This window comes from Cnephaeus nilssonii (assembly GCF_951640355.1).
Source record: "Cnephaeus nilssonii genome assembly, chromosome: 12".
NCBI classification, from domain to species: domain Eukaryota; kingdom Metazoa; phylum Chordata; class Mammalia; order Chiroptera; family Vespertilionidae; genus Cnephaeus; species Cnephaeus nilssonii.
In genome coordinates this window covers 23589000-23600648 of record NC_137083.1, presented here as the reverse complement: position 1 = coordinate 23600648, position 11649 = coordinate 23589000, and the positions used below count along the sequence as shown (strand labels likewise).

General features: G+C 42.3%; 1 protein-coding gene across 1 annotated transcript in view; it reads left to right on the top strand.

Moving 5' to 3' along the window:
- The first annotated feature begins 9043 nt into the window (after nucleotides 1-9043).
- The window catches only part of MIOS (meiosis regulator for oocyte development), a 43127-nt gene continuing 40521 nt past the window's right edge, over nucleotides 9044-11649 (top strand). The window contains exons 1-2 of the mRNA XM_079785830.1: nucleotides 9044-9248; nucleotides 10142-10278. The gene's annotated coding sequence lies outside the window, so the exon portion shown is untranslated. The remainder of the gene's footprint in view (nucleotides 9249-10141; nucleotides 10279-11649) is intronic.

The following is an 11649-nucleotide window of genomic DNA, read 5'->3' as shown; positions in this document are numbered from 1 at the left end:
CCAAACCAGCTAGGGCCACATATAGATTTTAAATGGCCTGTGGATGATAACCACATTTTGCACTTTAGTGAGATAAGAATCATGCTATAAAGAAGTGGCATTTTTCAGAAGGTCAACTCTCTTTTTCATGAGATAGTTTAACAACTTGAAGAAGAACAGTGCTTCTAAGAAACAAACAGGTGACTCCTGTGGCGGGGGCGGAGGGGGGGGGAGGGGCGGGGGTAGAATGGAAGAAAACCCTCCTGCTTTTTATATGTTCTGTTGGGTGGAGGGTTGGAGTCCTGCCTGTTCATCCATCAAATAGGATCACCTAAAACCAAGGTTTTCCACCTCTCGTTGCCAGGTGTAGCAATGAACACTAAATTGATTAGGTAGATAACACAAAAGAAAATGTTGTGTTCTATCGATTTATATCTGGCAATTAGCTTTGCATCTAGAGAAATGGTGCATTATGGCTAAAGACTAAAATCTTAATCTTAATGGATGATCTTGAATTAGTGTGCAATTTGGCATACACAAACCAAATAAGAGAGCACAGGTAGCGTTGATGACTAAAGAAAGGCAACTTGGGTGGAGTCCATGCTCTTTGGACAGTTGGTCTGAAGCATGGCTTTATAGAAGACAGATAGTACACTTTTTTTACTGTTACTCCTGGAGATGGATTAGAGTAAGCACCCCATAAATACATGTTGAATGAATGGTTATTGGAAGTAATTTTTTAGTGTCACTTGAGAACCAAGATACACCAGATTGCTCTCCTCCAGAGCACTGCTAAACAGCAAATCCTTTTCAATTAAAAAAAATGTTAATACTCTACCTATGTAGAATCTATATTGGCTTTATTTTTTAAGTTAAATTTTATTTATTTATTTTTGTTAATCCTCACCCAAGAATATTTTTCCATTGATTTTTAGAGAGTGGGGAGGGGGGCGGGGGGAGAGAGAGAGATCAAAACATTGATGTGAGAGAGACACATCTTTGGTTGCCTCAGGGGCTCGAACCTGCAACCCAGGTACCTGCCCTTGACTGGGAATCAAACCCGAGACTCTTCAGTGCAAGGACCGATGTTCTAAATACAGGCCAGGGCTATATTGGCTTTATTTGTTTGGGGACCAGTGCCAAGATCTCCATTTCAGTAATGATGGTATTTGGGGGTCCTAGGATCATTTGAAAGGAATCAAAGTTTAGGATGACTTGTATATATCAGAAGGTTTTATCTGCACGAGGTTGCAGAAACAAATAAAAAGGCTAGTTACATATCAGTTTCAACTTGTATCACATACGTCTAGACCGAGATCAAGGTACAGCGAAATGTTTCACAATCTTTCTCCCAATTCACCCACTTCCCATACTGCCCATTGAGAATAGAAAAGAACATTATCAAGAAGTGAGAAGACAATGAAGCTTCTTACCCAGTTTGGTTTGTTGTCAGAGATCCTCTTCTGTTTGTTTTTTTTCCAGTATAAAATCTCGGGGTAGTAGACTTTATAACATTTGCCCAAAGCTCTGAAGTTCCTGAGATTTATTACCCTTCTTGTCTCCAAGAGTTTGACTTGGCCATTCTCTCATGTCATTTGTAAGGAAATTAAAGAAACACCAAAATGCTATTGGTCTTATTTATGAACTTAGGAAAGGATGAAAAGCATTCAAAGACAGTAGGGACGTGGAAATAGTCATGGGGAATCAAATGTAGAAAATGTGGCATTGCTTAAGTCTGGAGCAGCGTGACTCCAGTGCTCCGCCCCTCACCAAATTCTGATGGAGTTGACGCTTCCGCATTCCCTCTACTCAGTTAGTTTTGTATTGTTTACTCCCTGATATGTCTTGCTTCATTGTTTGGCACTTGGTCCCGGGTTTGAATAATTGTGCCACATGTGCAACACCCTAAATCACAGTGACAGGGTAATTTCCACTGTACCAATCTTATGACTATTAAAATCTTTCTCTAAAACTTTCCTTCATAATTGATATTTTATTCTGCGTTATTTATTCTTTACTAAGAGCAAATAATTTTATGCCAAAAAGACAGAGTGCTCTTCTGGAAAAAATTACCATTTTCCTTTCTAAGAAATATCTGAAAGTGGATATAGGTTTTGTTCTGCCATAGGTTTGAATGATCAATTTTTTTAAAAAAAAAATTATTATTTTCAGTCAGTGGATAGAGCGGTCAAGTTTTTCATGCAGAGTCATCCAAAAGAGAAAGATTAGATCTATTTAAGCTTGGACTAAATTCTACTTTTATTGAGGAGAAGTATTTTCTTTTTTTCTTTTAATTTAGTTGGCTTTACTTTCAGGTAATAGAAAATGTTGTACTCTTAGTGATTTATTTGATTGCCCACTAGATGGTATTTAACCTTTTCTTGTATTGGGGACAAATGATAACATTGAATCTCAGAACTGGAGGGAAACTTAGATGCCACTTTTATTTGATTTGTCCATTTCACAGGTGGCAAAATAGAGGGCAGATGTTGTGACCTATCCAAAGGTCAAACCAGGGGTCAGTGAGGGAATACAGTTCAGATGTTTGTGAGTCAGTTGGCCATCTTTCATTATTCCTAAATACCCCAGGAAGTTGCTAAGCCTTTGTACCATCCAGGTTTGTGCCAGAGCAGGAGAACAATAATTGTTGGTCTATGGCCAACAATTTATGTCTGAAAAATATGGATTTTATTTCAGTGGCAACTGGCTCAGAACAAATTACCTTGGGCTAAATTCCAGTGTGCACTGAGTCTCACATTGTGTAAATCTTAATGCCTGGGCCATCCAAGGCAGTGGACAATACTTCCTAGAACCCTGCGTTGAAGAACTTTCTCCTCTGGGTTTGGGTGGGTTCGCCTGAGTAGTTGGTATTGTTACACTGATTTCAGTGACCTGTGGAGCATGTAATTGATACCTGATCTAAACACAGTCAGTAATATAAGTACATATCATCCTCTTGAATACATTTCAGAAACTCAACACCCATTTTAATTTCCTGGTCAGGCCATTTGAAATTTAATAAGAATATCCAACAAAGAAAGTTTTGTTTGTTTGTTTTTAATATATTTTATTGATTTTTTTTTTTTTTTTTACAGAGAGGAAGGGAGAGGGGTAGAGAGCTAGAAACATCGATGAGAGAGAAACATCGATCAGTTGCCTCCTGCACACCCCCTACTGGGGATGTGCCCGCAACCAAGATACATGCCCTTGACCAGAATCAAACCTGGGACCCTTCAGTCCGCAGGCCGACGCTCTATCCACTGAGCCAAACCGGTCAGGGAAAAGAAAGTTTTAAAAGTAACTCTATTGAATTCCTGGAACAAAAATGTTTTAAGAACATTAAATTACTTATTACCCCACATTATGTCAACCCAATACAACTCTGGTTTACAAAAAAATTGTCACTAATTAAGGTAATAAAGGCATCTGTTTTTTTTGAGTTACATCTAAATTATGTTGTTTCACCTGGACAATAGTTTGTTTCTTCTTCTATTCTTTTAAATTATGTACTAAAGGTAAACTACCCACCAACAAAGTTTTCAGTAAAAAGGACTTGAGGTAAATTAATATTTTTACTATACAGGGATATAAAAAATCTTTAAAAAATATATTTTCATTGCTTTCAGAGAAGAAGGGAGAGGGAGAGAAAGATAGAAACTTCAATGATGAGAGAGAATTATTGATTGGCTGCCTCCTGAATGCCCCCTACAACCTGAGTATGTGCCCTAACTGGGAATCGAACCATGACCTCCTGGTTCATAGGTTCGACACTCAAGCACTGAGCCACACCAGCCAGGCTAAAAATCTTTTAATGACATAAACCCCTACACAAATATAAGGTACTATTAGAATCATGGTTCATTGTTTATATCCAGAACTATAGATATTGAAATTACACATGTATAATTTTACTTAATGTATATAACATTTATTTAAGTATATATTTTCTATTATACTAAGTGATCAAATTCAGAAATGCCAGGTATAACACAAATCAGTGAGGAATGACAGTGGGTATTGTGGAACTATTGTTTGAAAAAAGATATTTGGGCACCACCTTGTGGGACTTTGTAGAAAGACATGGTGTGAGAGAGCTTGTCTAAGATCACTGACAGATTAAAACTCCTAATTGCCTCGGAACAAGTAGAATGTAAGTTGCTTTCTGTAAATTCTCAGGGTAGGGAAATAACGAGATGAATCAAAGGAGTGACAAAAATACTTTTATATCTGAATCAAGAAACGAAGTAACATCTGATGTAATCTGAAAATCATTCATTTAATAACATTAATTTAGTTTCTACTATGGACAGGCATTGGGTAGAAAACAAATAAAATAAGATCCAGTCTCTTCAACCCAGTGGAGGAGATAGGCAAGTAAAAGGCAATGGCAAATTTTACACACAAAAAAATTTTTTTTTGAGTAATCAAATATCAAACTCTAGTTGATGGTACCATGCTGAAGTGTTTGGGAGCCAATTGTACTGGTGTCTGCAACTTACTTTGCAATACATCATAAAAGAAGATGGGTAGCGAGATGGGTAGATGAATAAATATATGATACAGAAAATATGTCAATTATATGTCCAATGTTAATTGCAGAATCAAGGTGCTGGAATTTGCTGAATCATTCTGTCAACTCTTCTGTATGCATGAAAATTTTAATAACCAAGTATTAGACAAAAAAAAGGCAATGGCAGTGCAGTGTGATACTACCTATAAATGAGACTTCAAAGAGGGCACGAGCCTGTACTGTGCCAACGGAGGTTGGAAGTGCAGGCACCAGAGAGTAAATAAGTTATGCCATGTTAAAAGGCTTAGAATTTATCTTGAGGGCAATGAGGAACCATGCAACAGTTTTAAGCAGAGGAGTGACATGATCACATTTTCATATTAGAAAACTCACTTTGCTGACTTGGTGAAGAATTAATTCCAGGAAAGCAAGCCTGGAGACTGAGAGACCTACCAGGAACCTTACTAAAATGCCAATGAGAGCCAATAAGGCTCTCAAGACCAGCAGTGGGATTGAAAAGAAGTGAATAATTTTGAGAAATACTTAGGAAGCGTTAATTGGCCTAGAAAAGGGAAGGAAATGAAGAAGGACAGTACCCAGTGGTTTTCTGAAAAGTATTTAACAATTGGCTCTCTGGAAAAAAAAAAAGGTGTGTGTATAGATATGTCCATAAGTTTATTATAAATACTGCTGATATAAAGGGGCATGTAGTATACAAGTAATAACAAAATATACATTATCCTCTATTGATTCTCACAGAACACTTTCATAGATTTTTGACAAATTCTCGTATCCTTAGTAAACCTATGATTGAAACTGATGAATGACTGTAGTTCCAACAGGAATGTTGATTGACATTTCCATTTTAACAAATATGATGCCCTGCTAGTGTATATGATTCTTCTGCTAGTGTATAACTTTTGGTACTTCATCCTCCCCTTATTCGCTTATCCCCACAGGAGGAGGAGTTTGATTTCTCCTGAATGATGGGGGTGATAGTCTAACATCCCTTGGTCCATTTTTACTGAACAGGTATACACAGCAGTTAAAGACATGGAGGTAAAAATACCAGCATTTTTTATCAGTAAAGCTGAGTGTGACTTGGACCTGCAACCCCAACCACGCTTCCTGATGCTTTCACCCATATGTAGACTTTGGGCTTTCTCACCAGTCTTCCAGCTGCAAAGGGTGACACTCACTACCTCCAATCCTTGGATCCTGAATAGTAGGTATCGTGAAGATGAGGTCACACATGCATAGAACTTTTTAAAATATATATATTTTTATTGATTTCAGAGGGGAAGGGAGAGGAAGAGAGATAGAAACATCAATGGTGAGAGAGAATCATCGATCGGCTGCCTTCTGCACTGCCTTCTGCCCCTCCACTGGGGACCGAGCCCACAACCCAGGCATGTGCCCCTGACCAGAACCAAACCCGGGATCCTTCAGTCCTCAGGCCAACACTCCATCCACTGAGCCAAACTGGTTAGGGTATACATAGAACTTTTAACACATTAACTCTACCTGTTCAGTAAAAATGGACCAACATTTGTCAGCCTTCTTTAGGGATTGCCTTGCCTGAGAAAATGGACTCATTCAAAGTCCCACTTCCTTCAAGGGACAGCTCACATCAATGACACATCCATATCAGTGGGTAGTATAAAGGCCTGGAATCCTTGTCCCAACTCAAGACATCTCTGAAGGGCCAGTCCAGTTCTAAAGTTTCCCATGAATTAGCTGAGGCCTTTGTTGACATTGAATCACAGCTCAGCTTCTCACTCTATCCAATCCAGCATCTTTCTCCCACCTTCTGCAGGTGTTGATCCCAAGAACATTCCTTAATACATATCCTACATCCTAATCGCCATCTTAGAGTATGGTTCTCGGGGCACCCACCTTTAGAGTGTTAAGTGAGCCTATCTTGTAAAGTATCTGGCACATAGTATATGCTGTATAGTTGTTTGTTGTAAAACAAACAAATAATCCAGTGGGAGTAAGTAGAATAGAAATACAATTCAAGAAGAAAAAATAGAATAATATAGAATTCCCTGTAACTAAAAAAAATAACTTACAAAATTTAAAAATGAAAATAGTGAGAAACCATCATTAAAGTATGTAAGTTTTGTTTGATGCAACAGAGGAGGGTGGGGAAGAGAGGGAGAGATGATAGAATATGAATGCAGCCCTAGCCAGTGTGGCTCAGTAGATAGAGCATCAGCCCAGGCACTGAAGAGTGGTGGGTTCAATTCCAAGTCAAGGGCATGTACCTCGGTTGCAGGTTTGATCCCTGGTGAGGACACATGTGGGAGGCAACCAATAGATGTGTCTCTCTCACATCAATGTTTCTCTCTCTCTCTCCTCACTCCCTTCCACTTTCTCTAAAAATCAGTGGGAAAAAATATCCTCGAATAAGGATACTAAGAAAACCAGAATATATGTGCATATATGCATAGCCATTGACACAGACAATAATGAGGTGAAGGCCCGGGCAGGGCACAGGCAGAGAGGAGGAAGAAAAAGCGGGGAGATATGAGGGACATCGCTAATAGTGTCAACAATAAAAAATGTATTAAAAATCATAACCTTGGCAGCTATATAAGGTTCATGACAATATTAGATGTAATCCCCCAAATGTATGAATAAGTGCATTGCTTATATAATTTGAGAATATGCTAGAATACTTTTGAAAACCACTATTTTAAAAGATCTCAGATCTTGGCCCTGGTCAAGTAGTTCAGTTGGTTAGAGCATCATCCTGATACATCAAGGTTGCGGATTCAATCTCCGGTCAGGGCACATACAAGAAACAACCAATGGATGCATAAATTAGTGTTTTTCTCTCTCCTTCTCTAAAAAAAAAAAAATAAATAAATCAATAAATAAAAACTTATGACTATTGAAAATATATATCGATTAAATATCTCAGATATCATCTTCAACCTTTGTAAAAAGATTACCTAAGCTATGTCAAATGTTTACAGGACCAAAATTTCCTCCTGATGCCTAAGAGCAAAACTTGCTCTCAGGTAAAGACTGGTTTTGTACATGTGGAAGTAAAGGGATCTGGGATTAGCTAGTCATATTCTCAACAGAATGTTCTGCCTTGAAGGTCATCAGAACTAAGCTCTTTTACATCAATCACCAGTAGCCTGACACCACCCATTTTTAAGCATGAACAGACAAGCAAAGATTGCCAGAAATCTGAACAAAGCCTGTGTAGGATGTGTAACACCGGTGCAGCACCATATGCTGTAATGTGGGAGCCAGAAATCTAGAAACCTCTTTCTCCCTCACTCAGTCAATCATCCCACTTTGTAAATATTCCTCAGGTCACACAATTCTCTCTATCCCCACTCTCCACACGACGGTAGTTTGGGTTACCATCATCTGTCATTGAGGTACTTACCCTGTCCGTTTCCCATTTCCTCCCCCAAACTGATCACACCACTGGCCTGTTTAAAAACCTTCAGTGCAATGACTTCACCAATGCTTTTAGGTAAAAGTCCATCCGAATTCACTGACCTGGTTTCCAAATGCCTTTCTGATACAGCATCTTCATCTCTCCCCACTCCTCTACTCACACATCCACACTGCACTGCTACCCCACTGCTTTGCCCTCCCCCTGACCTTGCACTTGCTCTTCCTCCACCCAAGAAGACGCTTCTCTTCCAAACCACTCTCTCCTGTTCCCTTTCCTGGCTAATCCCATACTCATCCTTCATTTCTCAACCGAGTGGGCCTCAAAGAAACGTTGTTGACACCCCAAAAGTAAGGGGGCGCCCCTCCCGTGGAGCACTGTATGAGCCCCAAAGAGGCATCACTCTAATTGCCTGCTTCCTGTGAGATCATGTCTTTTTGGTTCCTTCTGGTGTCCCCAGCATTGGTGCCAGCTACACCATAGGGCCTATGGCATAGGCAGTCAAACCTTGGTTGTGGAATGAGAAAATTAGTGAATAAATCGTGAACGAAATACCTGGGTCTTTCTCATACATCGACCAACATAAATTTTTAATGAAAGTTTTAACCTACCAAATGAACTAAAGCATATAAAGTGCTTAAAACAATAAACGTGCCTCTGAGAAGCTGCCCAGGTCTCTGGCCAGGATCCCGCCCCAGAGCTCGGGGCGGGGCGGCAGGAGCGAACTAGTGCGCTGGGGGCGGGGCCAGCAGGAGCGGACCAGTGCGCTGGGGGCGGGGCCAGCAGGAGCGGACCAGTGCGCTGGGGGCGGGGCCTGCAGGAGCGAACTAGTGCGCTGGGGGCGGGGCCTGCAGGAGCGAACTAGTGCGCTGGGGGCGGGGCCTGTGGACGGGGCGCTGGGGGCGGGGCCAGCAGGAGCGGACCAGTGCGCTGGGGGCGGGGCCTGCAGGAGCGAACTAGTGCCCTGGGGGCGGGGCCAGCAGGAGCGGACCAGTGAGCTGGGGGCGGGGCCTGCAGGAGCGAACTAGTACTCTGGGGGCGGGGCCTGTGAACGGGGCGCTGGGGGCCTCTCCTTTCCCCCCCTCCCCCCGCCCCGCTCCGGGGCGGGGCACTCCCGGGCTCGTGAAGGGGCGGAGCTCGTGGGCCAGGAACTCCCCTTCCGAGCCCGAGGCGTGGCCGCGCGTCGCGGAGGCGCGGCTGTGGGGTCGTGGGTCCCGGCCGGGTGGGCCCGCGTTACGGGCCGCGCCGCCATCTTGCCCGTGTCGGGGGTGACTCCCGCGGCGGGAGCGCGGCCACCAGGCTGGAGGCGGCTGTGCGGCGTCCGCGCGGCCTCCTAAGTCGGTGAGTGTGGCCCGGCTGGGTCTCGTTCTCCCGAAAGGAAGGCCAGAGTCGAGGGATCCGGGGCGCCGTGGGAAGTCCGGGCGGGGGCGGACCGGGGGCCTCCTCGGAGCCGGGGCGCTGGGAGTGGGGTTCGCGCTGCGGGAACCGCGCGGGGCTTCGGAGGGAGCCTCGGGGTGGCGGGCCGCCCGAGGTCCCGCAGGGACTTCCCGGCGCTTGGGCCGCGCTGCAGCCTCGGTGGCGGCGGGTTCGTGCGGAACTGCGTCCTCGCCGAGGACCCGAGGGTCCGCCAGGTGCCCAGAGCGTGGGAGCCGCCCTCAGACTCCCGGTTTCCCCGGAATCGCAACAAGCCCTGCGCTGGCTGTAGTCTGTCCAACACTGACCGGTCAGCTCTGTTCTCTGCGTGGAGGAGAAATGAAAATGCCACCGGAGGGTAAACCAAACCTCTCAAGTGCGGCGTGAGCATTGCCGAATTGGCCTAGCTGCAGTTATCCTTTTGCATAACTTTAAGGATAATTTGCATATAGATACAGTGCATATAGGCCCTAGAAGGTGGTGGTGGTTGGAATTCATTGAAACTGCTACTGTTGTTTTTTGGTCATAGTCAGAAAAGTAGAAAACGACAAAAAACGCATTGTGAAAGCGCGATCGGCTACCTTGTACCCTTAGTATTACTGATCACACACAGTCCAGGAGCCAGGTGCGGCTGAGATATGCTGTTAGTGTAAAATACACGTTGGATTTCCACGCTGGTACCCAAACAAAAAAAAGTCTCAGTAATGTTTACGTTGATCACATATTGAGAAGGATAATACTTTTTTGATATGTTGGGTTAAATAAAACACTATTAAATTTAATTTCATCTGTTTCTTTTTCTTTTTCAACGTGGCTACTAGAAAACTATGATTCACGCTATATTTCTGTTGGACAATACTGCTGTCGATCTTCTGCTGAGGAACACAGAAGCAACATGGCTTTCCTTCGCTCAGACACCACTGATGGGAAGTGAGCACGTGACTTGTTAAACTGGAAGGTGAGGATCTAACTATAAGCTGTAATTATTGCAGGTTCCACCCCTTATGCCCCCAATTTTTCAATGTCTCCAACACTTAAAAAACATTAAATTCTAGGGATGTTTAAGGGAATCATAGTGATACATCATCTGTGTGATGTGAAGAACTCAATTTGATTGTCACAACTTTGTGAGATGGAGATTGGCGTATTAAGGGACTTGTTAGGGTCTAGCTAGTGAGTGGTTGGAGGGCTTCTGACCTCAGGTTCAGCTTTCTTTGTTCTCCACCATATTCCTATGAATATGAGCCATATTTATGCTCATGAGCCAGATTCTATATATACTGTGTATTGGGTTATAAAGAAATACATTTTTTAAGAGGGTGCTTATAGATGTACTTCTCTGTTCAGGGCCAGTTTTATGGTAAGCAACCAGTGAGTCACGTAAGGCCCATCATTTAGAAGGGCTGTCACCTTAATTTTTTAACAAGGTCGGGGGGCTGTATTTTCAATTTGGGTCGGGCTCTGCAAATGATGTAGCTGATTTTTTCTCTATGCAGTAATCTAGAAAGGGAGTTGGGAGGTGTTGGACAAGAACCAAAACATCTGGTTTTCACTTTACTTCTACTAGTATCTGAAATGAGAAGGGTTTGCTAGTCTCTCTCAAGTTCTTTGATTCTGTATGAGTTACTGTAATCAGATTTTGTGGATGATACTGTATTTTACATGCATAACATCAAAGAAATCCTGATGATTCTCCATTGAGTGCCATGTAAATCATATAGTTTTTAAGGTTATAGTAATACTTTCTATTTGTTGTTTAAGATGGATTTTTCCTTGTGGCATTAAGTTTTCTTACCATTTATCATTCATGTAAAACAGCGGTGGGGAACCTTTTTTCTGCCAAGGATATTTGGATATTGATAACATCATTCTCAGGCTGTACAATTAATCAACTTAAAAATTAGCCTGCTGTATTTGGTCAAACATTTAATTAACTCACCCCTAATGCCTTGGCAGGGCCAGCCAAAATGATTTCTCGGGCCTTATACAGCCCACAGGCTGGACAATCCCCACCCCTGATATAAAGAGTGGTTGTGGGACGGAAGTGTGGATAAAAAGTATGCTTATTTAAGCAATTATTTTTTAGTGAGATAGGAAAATGGGTCAGATCTCAGGATACCTCCAGTTTAGAGGTTTCCTCTGTTAAGGCATGAGTATGGACCATTACTTGACAGTATCTGTTCCTTCTTTTTGTTGTCTTAGTTACTATTTAGTACATGTTCATAGCATTTAGAATAGTGTGTAGAACATAGAAATTGCCTAATAAGTATTTACAGCATAAATGAAAGACAGTTTATTAGAGTGATCCTTTCTTCAGGTGGCTATATGT